Below are 10,449 nucleotides of genomic sequence, written 5' to 3' on the forward strand. Positions count from 1 at the left end.
CTACAGAGAACTGGGACTGATTGGAGCTAACAAAGCATTCAGGGAACATCTAAGTGGAGACGCAGGGGAGGGGCTTTTGGGCAAAGCCAAGGCCTAAGGCTCATCCCCAGGGGAAGGGACAAATGTGGTTCTTCTGCATAAGAAAAACACTCTCAGAAGTCTGCAGCCCAGAATTCCCTGGGGACACAGGCTGCTAGGGTTGTCAATGTGGGCTCAGCTGTACCTACTTTCTGTCTTCCTTCTCCCTGGGAGCCAAGGTTTTCAATATTGACAAGAGACTCCCTTGCACTGGTTCATTCACAGCATTACAACCAAACATCTTACCAACTTTAGGTCAATTTTATTAAGAAAGAGAGTATCGGGCTGGGTGTGGTGGCTCACACCTGTAATCCCAGCACTTTGGGAGGCTGAGGAGAGGGGATTGCCTGAGGTCAGGAGTTCGAGACCAGCCTGGTCAACACAGTGAAACCCTGCCCCTACTAAAAATACAAAAAATTAGCTGGGCGTGGTGGCAGGCACCTATAATCCCAGCTACTCAGGAGGCTGAGGCAGAAGAATTGCTTGAACCCGGGAGACAGAGGTTGCAGTGAGCTGAGATGGTGCCATTGCACTCCAGCCTGGGCAATAAGAGCGTCTCAAAAAAAAAAAAAAAAAGAGTATCTTGTGGCTTAATAGCCTTATTATTTGATAAGGGTGGTGAATATGTATTGTGCCTGTTCCTCACTACCCCTCAGGGATTTTGGACAAATAAATATGTTTAATAAGTGTTTTCTTGCTTTGAAAGAAAGAATACAGCTGACTGCAGGACCTCCAGGGACAGAGGTCTCCAGGGATTTGGGAATGGGGCATGACATCTAAGAGAAAAGTCAGCCCTAGTTTTGCAAGTTTGGGAGGGATTGATACACTAGGAGTTGAAGCTCGAAGTTGTGAAAGTGGATGAGATCTTTGAGAAACAAAGCACTGAAAGCACAAAATGTGAGTGAGGATTAAACCTTGAGATCACATTGAGGAGGGAAAGAAGCGGGGGAATGAATCATGCTTCATTCAACTTGTAATCTCTTGAACTAGCCCAGTGCCTAGAATGCACTTAATAAATGGTGCTGAAAGAAAAAAAGAAGAAAAAAGGAAGGAAGGGAGGGAGGAAAGAAGGAAGGAAACAAAAGCCATTAGAAGGCTGAGGGGACTAGCATTTAAGTTCCACACTGTGTCATGCACTTGAAATGCATCACCGAGCTTAATTCTCCCTACAACTCTGTGAAATGGAAATGATTAGTCTCATGCTACCCATGGAGGTGGTGGAGGTCAGATTTGATCCCAGCTTGTCTGACTCCCCTGACCTTTCACCATATTCCCTTTAGGAGAAAAACCAAGTACAGTTTCTGAGAGTATAAGGGTAGAAAAAATTGATAGTTCAAAGAGGAAGCAAGGGCAAACCAAAGTTTGTTCAATATTGGGGTGACTGGAGCATTTCTTTAGACAAAGTGGATGGCACTCCCAAGATAGGAAGAAATTAAAGATTCTGGGTAGGTTTGGGGGGAGTTGCATTTAAAAGAAAGTATTGCTCAGTCCTACTTCACAGCACTTCCAATTTAATTCTACATTTAAAATATGTGTTTAGTGTCTGCACTTTAGTGAGGAAAGGCAGGGAATGGCATTTCAGGCAGGGGGAGTCACATAGACAAAGGTATGAAGCCCTAAAATGCATGACTTTGTGAACAAACATGAACCTGAAAGAGCCAATATTTCAAGATGGATCCCCAGTGGCTAACTGGGCCTAAATTCAAATAGAGCAAAGTGGCTACTTGATAACTAGAGGTAACACACATACTCTGAGTTTCCCCAAAACCCACACCTCTGCTCAATGTGGAGACTGACAAATCTCACCTGAACCAATCAATCAGAGCCCACCTGCCTTGATCAATCAGGGTTCAGCTATATGGAACAATTAAAATTCAGTTGTACCGACCAATCAGAACTAAGCGAGTGTCAGTCCTTCATTTGTATAAACGGACCTGATTGGGAACCTGGGTGGGAACTTTTGCTATGAAACCGGAACCCTTCCTGTGTTCTCTGGAATGTACCTTGGTCTTACACGGGCTGCTGCGTCTCTCAGGTTTGCCACCTGTTCACTGGAATGAAGTCTCTTTCCTCCAGATTCCTTTTCAGAGAACTCTTGTTCACACCTGTGTATCAGTTAAGGTTGTATTTAGAGGTAGTAGCAGAAAACTCTAACCTAGTGGCTTAAATAAGTAAGGGGCTCATCTTCCTCATTTAACTGGGAGACCAGAAGGAAAGAGCCCAGGGCTGGGAGACTCTTTGTATCCTCTTGCTCTGACATCTTGGATCAAGGCTTTTGTTGTCTTCATCACATGATGGTTGCTGCACCTCCAAACACTATGTCAGAGTTCCAGGCAGGAAGAAGGGGGAAATGATGGACAAAGCTTTACCCATTTATTTTGGTGGGAAGCCTGTCTCTTGAACTTCTGCCTGCCTCAAACCCATCAGAGTGATATCACTTGGTACCTTACCTGCAGGGGAGAGTGAGAATTGGGGTATTTCTCTTTTCACCCTTTGCAGCAGTGGAAGGTAATATGGAAGGGGACTGGAATGAGTGTTCATCAAGCCAAGCCATGGGTTCTGCCACAGTATGCATAGAGGAAATGTGAGTGGTCTAGAGTAGACAGAAGACACAAGAAGCGACTGGAAATGGGGCTGGTAGATGGGAGCTGAATTGTCAGTGCCGCCCTGCTACAGGTTTGGCTAAAACCACTTCTAGAAAGCCAGGCCCTGGAAGCTACAGGAAGGCTGTCAGTCCATTAACTATGACTCTGGGTTTGGTTAGTGGCAAAAAGTGTAAGTGTATCTTTCCAGAAGGATATATAATTCTCAGGAGAATTTCATGGGTGAACATGTTTTCTTTCTTTCCCACCATATTCCTTCTCTTGCCTATCCACTCATTCACTCATGCATCCATTTATCCATCCATGCATCCAACCATCCATCCATCCATCCATCCATCCATCCATCCATCCATCCATCCATCCATCCATTTATCCATCCATGCATCCATCCATCCATCCATCCATCCATCCATCCATCCATGCATCCATCCATCCATCCGTCCATCCATCCATTTATCCATCCATCCATCCATTTATCCATCCATTCATCCATCCATCCGGCATCTATTATCTATGTGCCAGATGTATTATCTATGTGCTAAGCTTGTATATCCTCTCTCTGTCTCTCTTTTCCCCAGGCTAGCCTGAGAGACCTTTTCCAAATGTGGGAGCCTAAGGATGAAGAGTTATCTAAGACAGTTGCTATTTCAGTTCAGAGCTGGAAGCTAAAAATGTTCGAATGGAAAAAAAAGTTTAAAAATATAGATGTGTATTTTTCTAAAATCCCATTAAGCTGTCAAGGGCCCTCACTGTGTGTTTCCTTTCCCATCGTTGCTAATCGGCAAGGTATGTGTGTGCCCTAAACAGAGGGGTAGCCAGCCTCCTCCTCCTCCTCCTCTTCTCCCTACCTCTTTCTGCTGCTGCTGGTGCTTGAGCCTTGGGAACCCAGGAGCCAGGCCTCCTGTCCCTGGAGGACCGCTGACTGGAACAGGAGCCCCGCTTCTCCACTGAGGCTGGGATGCCAGTACTACCCTCCTCAAAGATGCATCTAGACTGCCTGGGTTCAAATCCTGCCCTCGTCACTGACTAGATGTATAACTTTGAGTGCTTTATTCCTCTGGGTCTCAGCTTCCTCAGGTGTGAAATAGGGATTGCAAACATTACCTACATCTTAGAGTTGCTGTGAGATGAAACATGCAGAACACATAATGCAGGGCTTGCGTTCATGTTTTTCACTGCTCTTCATTACTTCCCCGAATTTAGAGAGTCTTAGCATAAAAGAACGAGAAGAGAGACCTCAAGGTTTCTTTATCAAATCACATAATTTTAAGATGCAAAAATAAAATAGAAGAAAGTTTCTCATCACTTCCCACTTCGTGGGAACATGGCTCCAGTGTTTCCGCAGGAACACAGCTTGGGTCGCTAAGCCTCCTCTCCTGTCAGCCCACCAAACCCTTGCACAAAAAATATTTTATATTTGCATTGTTTAAAAATGTGTCCCTTGGCCGGGCACAGTGGCTCACGCCTGTAATCCCAGCACTTTGGGAGGCTGAGGCGGGCAAATTACCTGAGGTCAGTAGTTAGAAACCAGCCTGACCAACATGGTGAAACCCCATCTCTATTAAAAATGCAAAATTAGCCAGGCATGCTGGTGCATGCCCATAGTCCCAGCTACCCGGGAGGCTAAGGCAGGAGAGTCACTTGAACTCAGGAGGCAGAGATTGTGGTGAGCCAAGATTGTGCCATTGCACTCCAGCCTGAGTGACAGAGCAAAACTCCGTCTCCAAAAAAATAAATAAATAAAATTGTGTCCCAAAATTCTGTCCCATCCTCATGGCCTGTCTTGCTGTGATAGATATACCCATCACCGCAGCCACTGCAGACAGAAAGCCAGAGCAAGAACTGCTTAGGAGAGGGATTGTCATGGAGGGGACAAGAGCGGTAAAAGGAGTGGCACTGGGTTCTTGGCTTAGATTCAAGGGAGTATCTTTGAACCCTCAAGCCCTGGGATTATGTGATTCTAATATTTATATAAATACAGAATATCATTTCCAATCAGATGAGAGGTTGAGGACTCAGGTTCTTGGGGTATTACTGTTATTCTCACGTATAGATCCGGTGTGACTAGGAGTAGCCTTTCCAGAAGGAAGTGCAAGTGTTCCTCAAACATTTCACTAGCCCATGACATCACCTCTGGCCTTTTCTCCGTGTCGGCTGCTTAGAAATCAAGTTGACTAACTGTTGGTGCCTAGAAGGCTATGTGTGCTATGAGGGATCACAAGACGGGTGCCTCAAGATCCCAGCTTTTGAGAAATTTGCAATATACTTGGGGAGATAAGCTATAAACAGGTGAATAGTGAAATGACAGCAGATGTAAATGACGGTTCAGGACATCCCAGCATAGCACAGGATGAGGACCAAATGGACCATAGTTGCTGTGAAAAGGACACTAGGATGGGAGACAGGGCTCTGCTCATGGGACCCCCGACATCTTGCTCTGTTACCTGAGTAATCCTTGACTTCTCTGAGCCTCAGTGTCCAAGTCTGTGAAATGAGGGGCTGGCCTGGACTCCTACCTCCCTGTATTCACCCCTCTGGGTCCTCCACTCTTCTTGTTCTATGGATACATCTGGGCCTGGATGCTCACTCCCTACCTCGCCTCTGCTTTTCCTGTTCTGTAGGCTCTGAATAAGTGCTCCACAAGTTCATGGCTGGGGCAGGGCTTGTTATGGAAGACCATGACAGGACTGGTGGCAGGACACGTGGTATGGCCTTTCATCGTACCTCACCCTCCCTACACCAGACACATTCAAAGTGGAAATAGAGAAGAGAAAGGGGTCCTGGGGTGAGGGGTGGACACCTGATGGGCTGGAGAGACTCGGGGTTAGGAGAGTTGAGGACAGGGTCTGCTGAGTGAGTGTGCAGGCCCAGGGCCCAGATTCACTGGGTAAGACACTCAGAAAGCAAGAACAAAAGCACTTTTATTTTGGGGAAAGTACTCTCAGAAAAACACTCTGAATTTGAAAACAGCTTGAAACAGCTATCCTCATTTATTTTATGTGAATTGAGTGTTCAAATTCTGGCACTTCACTGTGGGCCATTGGAGGTCTGTGAGCAGTGGTGGTGGCCGACTTTTCAGCACAGCTTCCTTGGTGCAGGTCTTCTGGGATGCCCGGACCACATTCCTTATTAATGAAAATCCTATCTATCCATCAGGAAGTTTCAGGCTGCAGGGTCCATAATATCTTACTACTGGTAATGGGTTATGGCATACTGACATTTACTATCATGCTTAACAAGTCTGGAAGCAAGCATTGGTTACAATTGTTTAGTGGCTCATTGATTTCAGCAGGGTATGGACTGCTTCTGTCCTTTCTCTCTTCTACGCTTATAGGAACAAGATGGTGGCCACAGTTCCAAGCACCAACTCCTCACATGAGACACCATGAGCAGAAGTAGGCAAGGGTCAAAGGTCACTTCCCTTCACATCTCTCTTTGATCTGAAGGAAGGTCTTCCCCAAACAGAATTCCTTCATGTTTCATTGGCCAGAACAGGACCAGACGCCAACCTTAGACCAATCATTGGCAAAAGCAATTGCTTTGTTGATGTAGATCATATATTCTTAATGATGGTGATGTCACCCTCAAGGGGGTGAAAATTGGTTCTTGGGGGCAAAAAAAAAATCATACTGGGCCAAGTATGGTGGCCCACACCTGTAATCCCAGCCCTTTGGGAGGCTGAGGCAGGCGGATCACCTGAGGTCAGGAGTTCAAGACCAGCCTGGTCAACAGGGTGAAACTATGTCTCTACTAAAAATACAAAAATTAGCAGACATGGTGGTGCACAGCTGTAATCCCAGCTTCTAGGGAGGCTGAGGCAGGAGAATTGCTTGAGCCTAGGAGGTGGAGGTTGCAGAGCCGAGATCATGTCACTGCACTCCAGCTTGGGCAACGCGAGTGAAACTCCATTTCAAAAAAAAATCATATTTTTTATGTATAAAATACAGATATGCATAAAGTACATAAACGTACAGTGTATCTGAGGTATTAAATTTTCACGGGAGGAAGCAATCAGGAAAACATATCTAAAAAGGCTCCTTAAGGGGATGGACTGAGTTAAATCAACTATGATTCATTGCTGGCACCTGGGGACTTTTCTTTTGGCCAGGAAGTCTGGGAAGTGATGGCCAAACAGGCAGCAACAATATCTGCCACATCCTGCCTAGAAAGAAACATGCTTTGTGTGAAAATCTGGGTATGTGTGTAGGTGTGAGACTTCAAAGTGTGCTTGATTAAAATGTGTCATCACTGACCCGCTTTCAAAGATGGGTGGGCTGGCCAACTGCATGGTTCAATCTGGGCACAAGCTGAGGACCAGAGGTGAATTTTTGGGGACAAAAATGGGAATTGACAAGGGGCTATAGGAGAAAGAATAAAGACATCTAGAGGAGATTTGTATTATGTAAGGTTGGTTGTGGGGTGAATGACTGTGTTAAGTGACTCAAGTTATTTCTCCCCCTTTGGCTGAGGCTCTAGGTCATCAGCACTACTCCAGTGAACCCTGACCATCCTGCTTAGTGAAAAAGTTGCAGGGATCCATCTTTTTGAGTAGATGGCTAACTCCTGCCAATGTGAGGGATTCAGGGGCACGAGGATGTCTTGCCTTCTTCCATGCCTGAGTCCATCTGAAATCCTCACCTTCTTTTTCCTCAGATGGTTTAGTCCTTCTCTTCCATTTATTATACCACTGTGTTTCCAATTCCCATCCTGCTTAATACAACCGGTATTCACCCCTCAGGAGAAGTTGTTTAGCTAACTAAGCATTCTTTGTTGGTAGTTGGATGAGCTGAGGCAAATGCACTGTTGACCTGGAGTCATTGTGGGATTTCCCACAGTTCTGTATCCACAACCACTTTCACACCCTCTGCTTTGGTTTCCCTGGAGTCTTGTCTTACAGACCTTAAATGCTGCCTGGGTGTTTGCTTTTTTTTTTTGGCCTCTCTGTGCTCCTGGGAGGTAGGGACAGGTAGTCTCATACAACCATAGGAACCTGATTTCTGAAGGAGGACAAAGGGATGATGATCTCCTCTGGTACTGGAAACCTGGTGGACCTAAGTTGGTGCTCCCTGCCAGAGACGGATTATAAGTATCCTCACTCCTTGACCTGGTCCCCACAGCCCACATTTACGACTCCTCTGGCTAACTGCACTAAAAATCAAAAGCAGTTATCTCCAGGGAATGGGTGTGTAGGTGATGTTCACTCTCCTCTTTATGCCTTTCTATAGATCAGTGGTTCTCAGCCCTGGCTGTACGATTAAATCACCTAGGCAGCTTTTAACTCAATATTGCTGCCCAGGTAGCAGCCCAGATCAATGAAATCAGAATCTCTGGGGATGGGATCCAGGCTTCGGGGTTTTTGTAAACTCCTGTGTGACTGTGATGTGCCACCAGCATACAGAGGCTGTAGACTGTGTGTGTGTGTGTGTGTGTGGGTGTATTTTTCTTACAGTGAGTAATACACCTTTTTTTTTTTTTTTGGCAGAAACAGGGTCTTGCTTTGTTGCCCAGGTTGGTTTCGAACTCGTGGCTTCAAGCAATCCTTCCACCTTGTACAGGCATGAGCCACCATGCCTGGCCTATTTTTAAAATCTTAAAAGAAAATATAGCAATTCTCAATATGAAAAGAAAAATTTGGCCGGGCACGGTGGCTCACAGCTGTAATCCCAGCACTTTGGGAGGCCAAGGCAGGCAGATCACGAGGTCAGGAGATTGAGACCATCCTGGCTAACATGATGAAACCCCGTCTCTACTAAAAATACAAAAAATTAGCCAGGCTTGGGGGCGGGTGCCTGCGGTCCCAGCAACTCAGGAGGCTGAGGCAGGAGAATGGTGTGAAGGGGGGAGGCGGAGTTCGCAGTGAGCTGAGATTGCGCCACTGCACTCCAGCCTGGGCGACAGAGCAAGACTCCATCTCAAAAAAAAAAAAAAAAAGAAAAGAAAAATTAACCCTATTTCTGCTCAATTCTTTAAAAAAAAATTAGCCCCTCTTATTTTTCTGAAACTTGAAAAAATTTTACTAGAAAGGAAAACATTACATGTGGTGACAAAGTTTACATTGTAAGGGCTGAGCATGATGAGAAATCAAGTAAGAAATGAAAACAAAGTCAAGTCATAATTTTAAATGAATATAATAATTTATATTTCATTTCTTTAGTGAAGTAACTGTTTTCGTGGCATTGTTTGTTTTGTTTTGTTTTGTTTGTTTGTTTTGTTTTGTTTTGTTTGTTTGTTTCGTTTTGTTTTTTGAGATGGAGTCTCGCTCTGTTGCCCAGGCTGGAGTGCTGTGGTGCGATCTCAGTTCATTGCAACCTCCGCCTCCCGGGTTCAAGCAATTTTCCTGCCTCAGCCTCCCATGTAGCTGGGACCACAGGCACCTGCCACCACACACAGCTAATTTTTGTATTTTTAGTAGAGACAGGGTTTCACCATGTTGGCCAGGCTTGTCTTGAACTGCTGACCTCAAGTGATCCACCTGTCTCGGCCTCCCAAAGTGCTAGGATTACAGGCATGACCCAGTGTGCCTGGCCTGTTTTCACAGCATTTTTGTAAGGAGAAAATGATGGAAAAGAAATTTGAAATGAGTAACAAATCAGTTGAATATACAGTTTCTGATGGGTGCCGACTTATGTCCTTGCCATGTACTGATCTTTAAATAGCTTTTTTTTTCTGCACCAACCCATGTGATAGTTGTTTCTGGTGGAAGCTGAGATTATTGTAACTGCATGTTTTGTACCAGATGTGGTTGTAAAAGTAGTTGTTGCTTGGACTGAGGTCATTCAAAGAAGAAATAGAAAAGTAGAGGGTAAGGAAACATAACTGGAAATAGGTCCCTATGGTTTCATGGTCCGGTGTGCCGTTCCCTTTTCCTTGGCTCAGACCTGTCCTTGGAAGCAGCTGTTGAGAACAGGTAACTTGGACAAGTCAATCAAGGGCTCCCCTACCCAATTCCCTAAGAGCAGACATGGTAATGATCTTCTTGGTTTGGGACTCACAGTCCCTGGAGGCTGAGGCCGTGAGGCTCTAACCCTAGGCAGAGTTGGCAAAGCCCTGAGCCTTTGAGCCTCTCAGAGCAGCAGGTGGGTGATTTACAGGGGAGAAGTAAAACCAAGTTTTCCAGTAAGATCAACCTGTGGCTTGATTCAGGACAGCTACGTGTTAGTGACCAACACAACAGTCATAGCTAGGTCTTTATTTCTCTAAACCTTGCATTTTAATGTTATCATGGGAAGCTGTATTAAAAAAGAACTTACCTAAAAATTGTTTTAAGGATAACAGAGTGAAAAATAATACCTGGCTGTATCAAGGCCCTATCTGGGCCGAGTGTTGCTATATCATATGCAAAGTAGCCCAACCACTTATGTGCTGAAATGTCAAACATAATTATACAGTGACCTAATTTCACAGTCCTAATCTCCTTAATAATAATAGGATTCCTCACATTCATGTGAAGTGGCAGAGATCTTTCTTGTCAAAGAGATTTAATGTATATATTCATTAATCCGTATTTTTCTTTCTTATAATTATTCTCATATATTTTCCCAAGAATGTGCTCTCTTAAGGCCCTCAAGGGAAGAAACCATGCTATTGCTGTTTCTCTTCAAGAAGTCTCTAGGGCGGGGTGTGGTGGCTCATGACTGTAATCCCAGCACTTTGGGAGGCCGAGGCAGGCAGATCACCTGAGGTCAGGAGTTCAAGAAACCTTGTCTCTACTAAAAACACAAAAATTAGCCAGGCGTGGTGGTGCGTGCCTATAATCCCAGCTATTCAG

Source organism: Pongo pygmaeus, chromosome 12 (genome assembly GCF_028885625.2).
Source record: "Pongo pygmaeus isolate AG05252 chromosome 12, NHGRI_mPonPyg2-v2.0_pri, whole genome shotgun sequence".
Lineage (NCBI taxonomy): Eukaryota > Metazoa > Chordata > Mammalia > Primates > Hominidae > Pongo > Pongo pygmaeus.